This window comes from Impatiens glandulifera, chromosome 9, assembly GCF_907164915.1.
Source record: "Impatiens glandulifera chromosome 9, dImpGla2.1, whole genome shotgun sequence".
NCBI lineage: Eukaryota > Viridiplantae > Streptophyta > Magnoliopsida > Ericales > Balsaminaceae > Impatiens > Impatiens glandulifera.
The window spans coordinates 10,105,236-10,120,462 of NC_061870.1; the positions used below are offsets into that span (position 1 = coordinate 10,105,236).

Consider the following 15,227-nt stretch of genomic DNA (forward strand, 5'->3'; position numbering starts at 1 on the left):
CGAGTGAAACCATGAGATTTACGAACTAACTCCCATCATAAAGTTTACAAACTTCAAAATAAACCTTACCTTCATGATGTAAATGCAAAAGAGATGGGTCCACACAAGACGGGTTTATTATAAGAGAGAAAGGGCCATGTGCCCTACTATAGAAGAATTTCGACCTATCCTAATGGTGGACAAAAAAAAATCTTCACCTAAAGCCACGTGTATAATTAATGTCTCATAGGAAACTTTTGCAAGAGGAATACGAATATAACAAAACAACATCTGAAACAATCCTAACAAAAATGAAATTAACTTCTAGAAATGGACAAAAATGCAAATCAGGAATGAACAAGTCCCTCCAACCAGGGGTCCTCCTTGATAACAATGACAATCATGTTGACCCAGTTCTTCATGGCTCCAGCAAATGATAATCCATCCTCCAAAATCCTGAAGGCAGTATACCACATGCGTAGGGAAAAAAAGACATCGGGTGTAATCTTGGCTGAAACTTTAATGTGTTTGAATGACTCGTTCATAACCTCTTCTATGAGTAAAAGAGGCTCACCTTTGGTCCTCTACATCTGGTTTCTTGACATACTTAGACGCTTGACACCAGTATGTCCTAGGGACATCTTATCCCCCTCTCTTCAGTATCGAAGAATGAGGAAAGCTTTGCAAGGACCCCTCGTGGAAAGTGACGATGAAGTCAGGGATTTACTCCCATGGTACCCCAACAAGAGAATGACATACATGATACACGATATACCCATGATCATGCTTATGGACATGTAATGGGTCACGTTCTATTACACTTACAACCTCTATAAACAGTATGATCATGATTTATGCCTAATGTTATCGCTATAGACATGCCAATCGATCACAAGGCATATACGAGGTACCTCAAGAAATGGCACAATATTTCTCAAATGGGTATCCCCAAAGAGCGAAAGAATTACCTAACTTTCATTCTGGAAGAATACGAGAGGTCCAAGAAAGACAAAGAGGAGGAAGTTTCCAATGAAGGAACATGCTACAATAGAACTACTAGTCTGTAATTCATAACTTTTTTCCCTTTTAGACTCTCTCTATAAAATATTAACACAAGAGAGTCTTGTGTCATGTCTGTAACAAACTAAGTGAATATGTGAATACAACAACTCTATGTTTGTTTAATTGAATCAAAAAAAGAGATGTCCACTCTATTGGATAGATTTTATAAGCATATGCATTGTGTTAGATAAATTAGATAGTTAATTAGTATGTAATTAACTATCTAAAGAACTTAACCAAATTCACTGCTTGTGTAGGAAACACAGGAATCAATTACATTCTAAAATCAACCTTATCATTCTAGACCGGTCGACCGATATCATAGAGGCGACACAAACTGGAATTCTCTAATCGAACTATCTTTTCGGCTATCTCAACAACAGAATCAAGTAGAAGATCGGTTCGAACAAATTTACCGCTCAGCTAAAGGATCGGTAAACCTATACTTCAAAGATCGGTTTTCACTCTTCGGTAGTAAGACCGGTCAACCGACATTAAAACAACAAACCGGTAGGACGTCTGGTCGGCACAATACTTGGCGCAATCTTAAATCTACCGTACAAAAATAACGGGCAGTCTAACAGATCAAATCAAAGATATGGAACTGCTAGAGGTTTCCATTTTTGTGCAGTCAAATTACTTTGGGAATAGACAGAAGGAAGCTTTCAAATATACAGACTGTTATTTCCATTTTGGTACAAGTCTGATGATAGACTTTGGGAAGTAGAGGACTACCAAAAGTGATCAGGCACCTATTTTGGTATAAGTCCAATAGTAGTCCTGAAGGAGTAGGTATTTGTCAAACCGCTCCAAATGATAAAATCAAGAGAAGACAAAACTGGTCGGTTGTATTTCCTCTTAGGAAGTACCAACCGCATTTAATGCCATGTAGTCCTTTATTGACCGAACAATCAGAATTAAGGATTACCACGCAGATATCCGTTGTATGAGAAATATGACCGTTGTCATATTCTCACAATTTAAGAGAAGGTCGAAGATCAGCAACATATAGATACATATACAATATTCAAGAACAAGTAGTAGAGAGAAATATAACAACCAAATCCAAAAAGCTTTAAACTATTCTTGTCTACATATTGTCTAAAGTGTTAAGTGTATTACAATTCCATTCATTCTGTGTAAGAAGTGAGAGTTGTAAGTCAATAACGAGCAGTAAATAAGCCTCAGTTATTTGACGTGTTGTAAAGTGTATTAAATATTCTTAGTGAATATCTTTCTCAAGGTTTCAGAAGAAGGGGTGACGTAGGAGTTTTATCTCCGAACATCCATAAATCTTGTGTTGTGTTTCCTATCCTCTCCATACCTACTTATCACTGTCCAAAACCGTGTGTGTGTTGCTTCAAATCAAAACAAGCATTTCCGCACTTGAACTCGGATCAAGAATTTGTGACGGTTTGTGTAGTATTGAGACTGATATTAACTTCTAACCGAGTTAGTATCACCCGGTGTTTTGTGTAAGCGTTCTTCAAAGTCAGATCCCCAGTCTCCTTCGGCGATCCCGATCCTAACACATTGCATTTGTACTTTAGTACATCTGTAAATCCTCACATCTTTCTCTTCGCAATAGTCCACGACTACGACAATTCGACACAGTCCCTCGAAAGAGAGATAAAAAAATGGACATTTTATATGCCACCAAATGGTCGAAGAACCCTCTATACCTAAAACGGTCTCTACGGCCGAATTCAGAGAAATGAAGGAGGCTTTGCAACATATAACTGAGCAACTCGCATTAATCACAACTTCTTTAGTTAATTAGCAAATTTTGTCTACATCCTAAAACATACCCCCATTCTCTTCGATTTCCTAACTAGACAATCCCGATTATGTTCACCCCTATTAAACATGTCCTACTAGTCAATAAGCTCAAGAAGAAGTCTCTCTCTATGAATACTTTGAAGAGAAAACCTAACTACATGGGTACAACATGAGGAGGTCATCAACCCCCTATGAACACATAATTTTTTTCCAACGGCTAATCATCCACCGCTAACGGAATATAAATGCCAAATGGCTCAAGTTCTAGCCATGCAGGCAGAAATGCAAGACTATATAAATAAGTTAGCTAAAGGCAAAAGAACTAAAGAACATCATGACTAGAAATACGCTATGAAAGCTATCGAACGAGCAATTATTCTGGTAGGTGTCAAACTTCCAACACTTTCTAAGTACATAGGAAAAACAATATGTCCGTCTTTTTCAAAATGTACGCTTCCGCAATGACCCCACTACGACGTGGAAAACCATATGTTCTCCACTTATTCCCCTAGTATCTTGATGACGTTGCTCTGTGCTGGTAACACCAGAAAAAGATAGGCTATCTATAGAGCACGGAATAACTGGTTGCAGTATTCATAGAACGCTTCTCGATACATCTTAACCTCGAACGACTAGAAAAGAGGTTGAAGAAAATCAAATAGGGAGAAAATGAGAATTCTCCATCTTTATCAAAAGATGGAAAGTCGTCACTGAGGAAATTAATTTCCTTTCGAGTGAACAGAGGCAAATTGATATGATTTTGGAAAACTTTAATGGACGATATTATGTTGGACTCGCCGTCAAAACTTTCCAAACTATGAAGAAATTGCTAAAAACTAGCATTAACCTCTATGACACTATCAAAAAGGAAGAAAAAGAGGGAAAAATTGTTAAAGTTACCCCCACCTTCAAGTTGTATTCCGAGAAAGGAAAAGACACAAATACATTAGGTTAACGCTGCCTGGAAAGAGAAATCTCCTCAAAAGGAGAGCCCAAGTAAGTCTCCACAGCCCAATGACACACCTCCAAAGGAACCCAAACCCCTTAGAGTCTTTGACGACCTATCGATGATTTTAAGTCAGATAATGAAGATTCTTCAGAAAAAGAATCTTGTCAAACCCCTTTCCCCAAGAATAGACAAACCACTCTTAAGAAAGTATGAGAAAGCTTGGTGCAACTATCACAAAGAAAAGAGCCACTCTAGGACTTTATTGATTAAAATGTGATTGCTAAGATGGTAATAGAAAAGAATTTGCTACCGGATCACAAAGTCATTTTTCTCACCATTGATTAAGCATTTCTTGACTTCAATGTGTTACTAGACCTGATCCATAAAACTGAACCAGAGATCAACATGATCGATCTCTATTCCAAAGAGAAATCCAAATCCCACTCCGGTGAGATTTCTGAATGGTGAACATAAAAAACGACTTCCCACATCTACGCCCCGATTGACATCGCGACAATGCGTGGTGCAACAGATTTCTAACCCAGTTTCCTGAAAAAACCCCAGCTAACGTGCCATCCACCTCTTAACTTTCTGTAGAAATTAGAAGGGAAGATGAGCCAAGAGCTCTTAACCCAGGAGACAACCTTCTCAATCAACTGAAAAGGAAATTTTTTAACATGTCTCTACCTAAAAAAACAAGTAGGGATCATATCCGCTAGTTCCCAACTCAACATGATTGGCTTCGAACACAAACATCTTCCATCAAATGAAACAAATCATGACAAAGCCCTCTACATTTCAGTGCAAATGGAGGGAAATATCGTTCCAATGGTCTTGATAGACAATGGATCCTCTCTCAACATATTTCTTTGAAGGACTCTTGAGAAGATAGGTATATCCCGAGACAAGATCATACCATATGATTTGTGTGTTAGAGGTTTCAACAGCTCTCGCCGTAAAATAATGGGTTACTTCAAGTGCACTGTCTGACTGACCTACATCTTCTTCCAGGTTGACTTTTGTGTCATTAACATGCAACCTTCCTATAACTTGATCTTAGGAAGACCATGTCTTTACCAAGACAAGTCTTTAGCCTTCACCCTACACCGAAAGCTCAAGTTCATCACCAACGACCAAGTCATCACATTCAACGACATAACTGACATTGAAACAGTCATAGGGTCTACCCACATTGACACCCATGAGGTTAAACTAAGCGGGTTCGAGATATGTCAAATCCTCTTAAAAAGTAAAGACTCATCCAAACACCCTAACTTTTGTATGTTTAGCCTCTCCTCCATCAGAATGATGCGTCACACATGATATTTCCTTGGCATGTGTTTAGGCCCAAATGCCAAAGGCATGACATCATTCCCATAACCATGTTATAATATAGATCGACACATTCTAGGATACGTCCCTACAAGATTTGAAGAAATCCATAATAAAATAATATCCAAACAACACATAGCTATTCCACCAACCTTAAATGGACAGTTCATCCGCGAGGGACAAAACACTCTATGTTTTGACTTCCCTGAACCCTTTACCAACCCAGATTTACAAAGACGTTTTGCAGGTCTTGAAATCTTTTCAAATAGTCCTCATAATCCTAACTCTTCTGTTTTTGTGATTAGGAAAAGAACATGGCGTGACGCCCTCCAAAACATGGCTCAGATCCCCAAGACAACTACTCTATCTCTCTCAGTTCTCAAGAAACCGACTCTCTTTCATCCATTGATACTATGATCGATGTAAGTGGAACTTTTTCTCCTCTCATGTGTAGAGATGTTAAATACTGTACATTGTCAAAAGCTTAAGAATAATGATCTATTGTATCATCTTCTCATACATGTAATAAATCCCTCAACGTAATACAAGAAGTATATTTAGAATCTTTGAATAAAAATAATCTTTCCTTTTACTCTGATTTAAATTTCGAGACCAAACACTTCTTAAAAACTGAGGATGAGATTGTCTTCTATGTGGAAAAGATAATCAAAATCAATTTAAACACGACCAACGATCCTTAAATTTTATTGTTCTGCCAAAGTTTAAACCCTCAAGAACGTTTGGAAATTGTTGAGATATTGAAATCCAAGAAATACGTCTTCTCATAGTCATACAAGGAAATGCCAGGTATTGATCCAAAGATTACATAGCATCATATTCTTGTATATCCTAACACTAAACTAGTAAAGCAAAAGCTCGGACGGATGAAAGAGGAAATTGTGAATAAAATCCAGGAAAAATTCCGAAAGCAACTCGAAGTTGTATTTCTTTAGGTAATGGAATATTCTACCTGGATTGCCAATGTAGTCCTCATCCTAAAGAAGAATTAAACATTAAGCATGTGTGTAGATTATCAGGATCTGAACAAGGTCAACCAAAAAGATCACTTCCTGCTATCAAACTTCCACATACTGGTTGAACATGCCGCCATTCATGAATTGTTATCATTCATGGACGAATTCTTAAGATACAACCAAATCCTAATGGCCCCGCAAAACAAGGAAAAGACCACGTTTATAACAGAAGTATGAACTTTTTGTTATAGGGTCATGTCTTTCGGTCTTAAGAACACATGATCCACCTATCAAAGGGAAACCACCATGATCCATAAATAAGTGGAAGTATATGTCGACAACATGATTTTCAACTCAAATGATCGAGAAGGACATGTCCAAAACCTCGAAAAATTCCTGCAACGAATAAGGAAATATCAGCTACAACTCAACCCAAAGAAATTTACATTCGGAGTCACAGCTGGTAAAATGCCAGGCTTCTTAATCACATAGTGGGGCATCGAAGCCAATCCTCTAAGATTGAAGCAATCATGGCCATGCCGGTCCCTCGAAGAAAAGTAGAGTTCTGCAGATTTTTGGATAAAATCCAATTCATCAATTGATTCATCAACAAGCTTAATATGACATACGATCTGTTGTTTAAGCTACTGAAGAAAGATAAAAAATTCGTATGGGATGAAGATTGTCAACTAGCCTTAGATAGAATCAAGGATTATTTAAAATCACATCTTATACTTATACCGCTAGAACCGAAATTCATCTCATCCTATACCTAACAGTAATAGAAACGGCCATGGGAAGCATGTTGGATCAATAAAACGAGGATAAACATGAAACGATTGTGTAATATCGTAGTAAGAGGATGATTGGGTGTGAACTTAATTACACTCCAGTTGAGAAAATCTGTTGGGCTTATTGTTAGGATCTAGGTAGCCGCTGGAGGACCGGGGGTTGGACCGGTTAGCGGTTCTTACTCGTAAGGTGGTGGTTAATCCGGTTAGAGATTAACACCGGGGTTTCAATACTACACAACCTGTCACAAATCCTTGAACTAGGTTCAAGCGCGGAAGAGATTTGCTTTCAGGTTGAAGCGGCACACTTGTATGATAGGCAGAATCGGTATTATAAGATGGAGGTTTGAGATTTGATGGGTCGGCTTTGGTATTCTGGAAATTCGGCTTGGATAGTGTTAAGTCGGTTGTATCGGTATGAATCGGTTAGATAATGAAACCGGTAGACAGTAAATAACAAGACAGATTTTATGGATGTTCGGAGATAAAACTCCTACGTCACCCCTTCCTCTCGAAACCGCGAGAAGGATATTCACTAAGGAATACAATTACAATCCGATCGAGACTTATTTCCTGCTCGATAATACTCTTACAATTTACACCGAAATTGTAGAACACACACTTTTACTTTTGCACTTAGGCTTTCTAGAATATCACAATCTTGTCACTTGGAGTAAATGCTCTTAGAATTTCTCACTTGCTTCACTGTATCTTACTTGTCCCGCATTTACTCTTCTTCAACTGCCCCTTTTATAGGTGAAATATGCCAACGGTCATATTTCACTGCCTTGAATCCGATTGGCTGAACAGAGGTGCAGTGATTCAGTGTTTCAGAGATTCAGACCTGCGGTCGTTTCCTCAGACCTGATGGTCAATCTCAGACCTGGCATTCTGTCTCAGACTTGGCGGTCTGTTCTTCCGGTTTGTAAGACAAACCTGCTGGGTTTGTCTTTTACTCAATGTAGACACTGTCTGTTGGACAATTGTCTGTACTTGGAAGATCTCCTTTCTGACTTATCCCGAAGTGGAGAGATCCGGTAGGGCTGTCTTCTGCAGTCTGCAGACTTTCCTCAGACTTGTATTAATATGGAAGTGTTCAGTTTGTTCCTTTGGTATCATTCTCAACAGATACCCAAATTGTCTTCTTGTACAGGTCGGTCATTCGACTTAACCGGATGGCTTCCGGTACGAGTGATGTAACCGGACTTCTTCCGGTTATTCCTTTGCCTTGTGGCTGATCGGCTGTTTGATGTTTCCGGTTTTGCTTTGGCCGATCCTTTCTTTGTGCGGTCAAGTTCCAGGTATTCTTGGTCGGTTTACTAGCTTGACCGGTTGGTTTTCTTAGCCGGTTCTTTTGGTTTATCCGGTCCGGTTCCTTGTTCCTGCATGGAAAGTTTATTTAAGTTAGGTTTATTTGAACCGGTCTGATTTTATCTAACAATTTCTCCCTTTTTGATTATTTTATTTAAAATTATCAAAATCATGTAAGTTTGCAACCGTAGGCCGGTTGTTTTGTTTAACCGGATTTTTGAAAATGGTTTAGGAGAATTTTTCGAAAAATTTTGAGAAAAATTTTGGAAGAGTCTTTATCTTTTATCTTATCAATTTCTCCCTTTTTGATTATTTTATTTAAAATTATCAAAACTAAGTAGAGATGCAAGAGATGGCCGGTTTCAAAAATAACTTTATATATAGTATAGATAACCGAAAATAACATAATATGTAAAAGCACTAAGATAAGTAAAGGAAAGAGAGTCCCTATTCCGAGTCCGAGAAGTCATATATGCTCTTCTTTTTCTTCGGTTGCTGTCGACTAGTCGGTTCGGAAGGTCGTCGTCTTGTAGACCGGGACTGCAGTTGTTCCTCAACTTCCTCCTCGACTTGATCAGCCTGCTGCGATGTACTCGTGATGACCGTTTCGGTGACCTCATCGAGTAGGTCGGCTATTTGAACTTTCTTCGGGGCTTCCCTCTTTCGCTTTTTCGTTGCCGAAGTGGAGGTGGCCACCTTTTTCTTCTTGTTTTCGGCTGCGTATCCTTCCAGCCTTCGTGTTTCCCTTTCCAACCGCGCAGCATCCTCCACTGCTTGAGCGGCTGCTCTCTTTGTAAGTCCTGGGAAGATGGCCTCTGCCCTTTTAATCCGCGCGGCTTCCTCTTCCTCTTCGGTAAGTTGAGTTGAACGCGGTGCCTCTTTCTCTTTGCCTGCTTCGGCATCCAGCGCATCCTGGACCCTCTTAGCCACTTGAGCATCCGCCTCTACAGCCGCGGCGTCCGCGTTCACCTTCAACCTTAGCATTTCGGCAACCTGTTCGGAGAGCGCCTTAAGTTCGGCCACGAGATCCACATTTTTTCTCTCGAGTTCGGAGACCCGATCGAGTGTTGTGCCAACCAGGTCATCAGCCATCGTTGTCAATCGGTGATCGGTTTCTCTTTCAAGCCGATCGAAGTCTTTCTTTAACTCCGAGGTCGAATCCTCCAGAATTGCGGTTCGCTTAACATATTTACTGCGTATAGCCGCCTCTTTCTGTAGATCTTCGTCGACTTCTGAGATTCGGTCCCGATTGGAATTCAAGAGGTACACTGTGTTGTCGGCGAACTTGAGTGCCGAGTCAACGATTCTTAGGGATCTATCCTTGAATGGCTGAACCGCGGAGTCTTCAAACTCTTGAATTCGGCTATCAATCCGTTCTGCGGTTGAGTCTTCAAGCCTTCGGAGGCGGCCCTCAACCCATTCCTTTGTGAAGTCTGATGTGGAGACTTCCGGTTGTGGAGGAGGTGATTGCCCGGTGAGATTAGGATCCGCTCTTTCATCGGATTCCTTTGATGCCGCATTCTCCTTCGGAGGAGTTGGGCAGTGTTCCGGAGTCGTTTCGATCTGGGGAGCAGTATAGACCTGTATTTTCATTCGGCTGCATATTGCCTCTAACCGTTCGATTTCTTGAGTGAGTTCCCCTTTGGCTTTTTCAAGCCTTTCTAACACCCGCGGCGCTACGGTGTCTTCCGGTCCCAACTTTTTGAGCTCCTCCGTAATTTTCCGGATGCGTGTTGTTAGCTTCCGTAATTGGACCTTCGGTTTTAAGAGGCAGGTTCGGTGTTGTACCTCTTGAAGTGTGTTAGAGTTTGTAAGGTTCATGATCAAGTCTTCCACCTCCTCCAATCTTTGGATGCACTCCACGTCTGTGTGGCCCGGTAGGATTTCTCTATACGGTGTGCCGTACCGGTGATCGTGCCATTCCAGGTATAATTCTTCAATTGACTCGGCTCGCTTTTTGACGCCCTGAAGGAGTTTCCGAGAAATCCTATCGGCCTCTGCTTCTTCGGCCTCCTCCTTCTCTTTGTCGCCGCCCTCATCATCGGCTTCTTTATCACCTTCCTCTTCATCATCCTCTTCACCACCTTCGGTTGTCTCAGGGTTGGTGTTAGGTCCGGCATCATTGGGGCTCTGGGCCGAATTGTCGTCTTCGTTGACCGATCTATCATCCTCGGTCTTCTCCGTGTCGGTTCTCTCAGAGAGGGAAGCCGACTCCTCATCCTCGGTTTGCTGCGGCGGTTCCGAGAAGGTTACTTTCTCTTTGCTTTCGGCCTTTGCTTTGGCCGGGGCCGCTTTCTTATCGGCTTTCTTCTTTCGGCCACCTGTGGAACCGGGGGCCGGCTGCTTCCTTTCTAAGAATTGCTTTGATCTGATGAGGCATCGATTTGCGACAACGACGCCGGGACCTATGTTGACATTGTGGTGAAGGAAGATCTTACCGAGGGGAACGGCGTATCCCCACGACCGATTTGAATCCGGTTTCACCATATCCATTAGGTTGCTGAACACCGCTTTTGCCCAGTTGACCTTTCTTCCCTCTATCAGGTCGATCAGCATCTTGATTTTGTCCTTTGTGAGGTTGCTGAAGTTTCCTCCCCTCGCCAGAATCGCCCTTGCGAAGATGTCACATATTGGGATATACTCTGGCTTCAACATTTGTTTGCTGCCGGATACTTTGATCGGTTCTTTAGTTGCCAATAGAATCTGGCAAGCCGCTTCAAAGGTTTTGAGCTCTATGTCTGCCGTTGCATCTTGGCCGGTTGTCGGAAGGCGCAGGCTCTCTGCCACCGATGCCTCGGTGAGCTCTATTTCAAAACCGCATACAGTCGCTTTGATTTTGTCGTTGGAGATGGTTGCGGTCTTGAAGAATTCTTCGACCGCATCTTTGTATATAACATGAGGACCGCCAAGGAAATATTCCAGACCGGTCTTGATTACCCGGTCAATAACCTCCTTTGCCTCGGACGTACCTTTCAGCCGGATTTCCTCGAAATCCACCTGAGATAGGTGCCTAAACAAAGCCGAATCACGCCCCATCTTAGAGAATTAAGAGAGTTTGAGGAGAGTAAGTGCAGAAAACCGCTTGAGAGAGTTTGAAAGCGTTTTAGAGAAAGAAAGCAAATTCGCGTGAGAATGAAGTAAAGTGACCGAGGGCTCCCTTTATAGGTGCGGTCTGGAAACATAACTGTCCCATCAACATTGGGCGGGAAAGTTCCCTCCAAAGCAAATGAGCGGCAAACCATTGGCGGGAACGGATTAGGCGCCAAACTATGGGCGGTAAGTCGGGGGGGCAGGAGTTTTGGGCGGGAAACTTCCCTCCAAAACTTTTGCTTACGCCATTGATGACACACTCTTCTTTTGAGACCGATTGAAATGCCGGTTTTCTGGAGTTAATCGGTTATTTCAGTTTAAGTAATTTTATGTGACCGGATAAGGACTCGGTTACAATTAGAAGATGTTAACCGGTTACTTAGATAAATGTTCAAAGTATTAAGAAGACCCGGTCATTTAAACTGAAATGAGATTGAATTCAAGAAATATTGCAGAAAGAAAACCGACAGAAAGATCGGTATTGGAATAGGCATATAATGGAAAAATGTAGTCTATGGAAGAAACATTCTGGAAATTCTTTCCTCCACCGAATCCTTGTCAAGAATGTTTGAGGGGACGGCCGGTGTGCCCGGTCCGAACTCTGGCCAGTACCCAAGAATCAGCTTACTGATATGCGGTGCATAATCGAGACCTCTCTTGGTCAGCACCATATTCTTGAGGTTTTCGAAATGACCGTTGACCAGTTGATGGCCGATTCGCAAAGGACGTGGGTCATAATGTTGTAGGTATTTCTAGAATACCGTTGATTCGGCGATTGACACAGGATCGAACGGGTCACGATTTCGAGAAGTAGTTGACCGTGACTAGCAAGTAGGGTTTTTGGCCCATAGTGTTCCACCGGAGAAGGGGTGGCCGATAGATATTGGGCGAGTTCAAATCCCGCTAGGTCCTCTATGGTTGGAAAGTCAGAGAATCCTTCAGTGGGTAGGTCGAATAGTGAAGCAAATTCAGCTTCATCGATCCAGAATGTGTGGTCTCTGACGGTAGAGACGATATACTTTCCCCTGATGCAGGCGCTTCGAAAGAAGGCCTTGACATACTCTAGGAGAATTGGACCGGCCTCTTCAAGAAAAGGTTGAAGACCGGTTGCAGTGAGAGAGTGAAACATGAGCTCCTGTTCAGGATTTTCGTCCCTCTCTCCCATGCAAGAGTCGAAGTCAATGCTTAAGAAGTTTCCCAATGTTCGGCTCGGCATGATTACGATATTGAGATAGATGGAGTTCAAAGTGTTTTGGAAGTGTTTTTATGCTTTCGTATGTAGTAAGTTGTTAGAGGATGACTCCTTATATAGGGTCGGTTTTGGAGGGAAAACATAAGCTTTGATTGTTAGTTTTGTTTTATTAAGCAAAAGAATCTTTATGTTTCCAAGGTCATTGGGCAGAGTGTGCTTTTTGACTATTTGCGGTCTTCGAGGTAAATGTTTGTTGAAGGGTAACCAAGTTAGTTGGGTATTGAATATTTAGTTAGTTTGGGAGGTACCTCATTGATTAAAGACCGTTTTCATTAAATGCAATAACATAATGAGTGGTGAACAAAAGAGACCGATGGAAATAAAACCGAGGAAAGACATAAGAGAAGCCGAAGTGATCATAATGATGTTGGATAAAAATACACTCGGTACATACTGCAAAACGACCGGGTGCAAGAAGGGGTGACTTAGTGTGCGCGGGAAGTGGCTTCACGGAGGGGATTGAAGTTCCTCCTCCTCCAGGCTCTCTCAAACCGATCATAGAATGAATCGGTTATCTCCCTGGTTAGCACCTGGGCTTGGTTCAAACCTTCGCCGGGACAGGTTGGGACACCAAGTTCCACGAGAAGGCTGCTTATTTGGGGAATGAGACCGACTGACCGGATGCCGACCATCCAGATGAGGACGTCGAATAACACCCTGGACCAGTTTACCGGCGTACTGGTGACAATGGCCGCCATCATGTTGAAGGTCGCGGCACAGTAGGTGTTGGTGACATCCCTTCCAAAGATGCCCCTACCTATCACATCGTTGAGGAGCTGATAATCAGCCTTCAGGTGTGACTTAGCGCCATGATCGTCAACCGGCTCATCCGACCTGGCAAGAGAGAGGGAGACCTCAGCCTTAATGTTGGCCGGTGGGTTGAGGTCTGTCAGCCCTTGCTTAGGCAGACTAAAGCACCGAGTGAAGTCCTGCTCGGTGAAATCGAAGATAATACCCCCCACCTTGGATTGAATGTGGGTATCAAAATGAGGGGTACCCCTGAACACTCTGGCATTATAGAAAAACTCCAGAATGGATTCAGGGTAAACAGTTTGCTTATCGTCCAGAAAATACTGAAGGCCAGTATCTTCCAGAGCCTTAATCATCCTATACACTTCATAGTGCTCGGTACTGGAGCAAGATTGAAAATCAACTTGAAGAATGTTTGGGAACTGAGACATGGTTGCCTTAGTGAGAGGATGTGTTTTGTCTTGTGAATGTTTTAGTGAATGTGTGCTTCCCTTAAATACTAGTTTGGGGACTATCCTATTGTCCAGGTATTGAATGAGATAATGTCTATTGACTGCAGGGTATAGGATATTGCATGAAATAGGCAGGTTTTTCAGACTAGGTTGTCGGTCATAGGCCTGGACTGTGAAAGATATCAAAAGATCTTCACGTCTTTTTAGGCGCGACCAGTTTTACTTTGAGAGGGTAATGTTTCAGAACGGATATCCGTAAAACCTGATAATTATTCCTCTTCTGTTTGAAATTCAAATAATCTAGGGTAGCCTGCTTCCGAACCGGTCAGGTATCAGTTGTTCATCCCGATGCGGTTATTTGGTGCATGCACCAAGTAGCCGGTCGGTTTACTCTATCTGATGAACTTGGCGGTTCTTCCACAGACACCCCGAAGATTCGAAGTTCAACAGTTTAGGAAGAATTACCGGTTTTGTCTGTCTGAACCGGTTTCCCTTTAAGCATCCTTTGGAAGGATTTGGCTAATGTCGGTTAAGCCGAGAGTAAGCCTGAATTGAGAAAACTTAGCTTCCTGTAGAGGCTTCGTGAAGATATCGGCTACTTGTTGATCGGTCGATACGTATTCCAGCCGGATATGCTTCAGCGTGACATGCTCCCGGATGAAGTGATGCCTTATGTCGATATGCTTGGTTCTGGAGTGGAGAACCGGGTTGTAGGTAATTGCAATGGCACTTGTATTGTCACAGAAGATCGGGGACTCTTCGGCTATGACACCAAAGTCCTTCAGCTGTTGTTGGATCCAGAGGAGTTGTGAACAGCAACTTCCGGCCGCCAAGTATTCAGCCTCCGCGGTTGATGTGGCCACCGATGTCTGTGTCTTGCTGTGCCATGACACCAGCCAGTCACCTAGAAATTGGCACGTACCGCTTGTGCTTTTCCTGTCAATCTTACACCCTGCATAGTGTGCATCTGAATAGCTCGTTAGGTTAAAGGACGAATCCTTTGGATACCACAGACCGACGTCAGGTGTGCCTTTTAGATACTTTAGTATCCTCTTTGCGGCTGTGTAGTGGGATTGTTTTGGATTTTCTTGGAATCTCCCACATACACCAACTGCAAACAGGATGTCCGGTCTACTCGCTGTCAAGTATAGGAGGGAACCGATCATGCCCCGGTATGCAATCTAGTCTACCGATTGGCCCTCATCATCCCTGTCCAGTTTAATTGATGAGCTCATTGGAGTAGCCTCCGAGGAGCAAGTGTCCATCCCGAACTTCTTTAGCAGCTCCTTGGTGTATTTAGGTTGGCTAATGAATGTTCCTTCTTTGAGTTGTTTAACCTGAAGACCTAGGAAGAAACTTAATTCTCCCATCATACTCATTTCAAACTTATCAGTCATCATTTTTGAAAACTTGTCACATAGCTTAGGATCAGTGGAACCGAAAATAATATCATCTACATAAATTTGAACAAGTAGGATATGTTCCTTCTTTTCAAATTTAAACAAT

At 42.2% G+C, this 15,227-nt stretch overlaps 1 protein-coding gene across 1 annotated transcript in view; it reads left to right on the forward strand.

Moving 5' to 3' along the window:
• LOC124914844 overlaps positions 1–15,227 on the forward strand; it is a 32,138-nt gene that overhangs the window by 15,821 nt on the left and 1,090 nt on the right. The gene's annotated exons all lie outside the window — the stretch shown is intronic.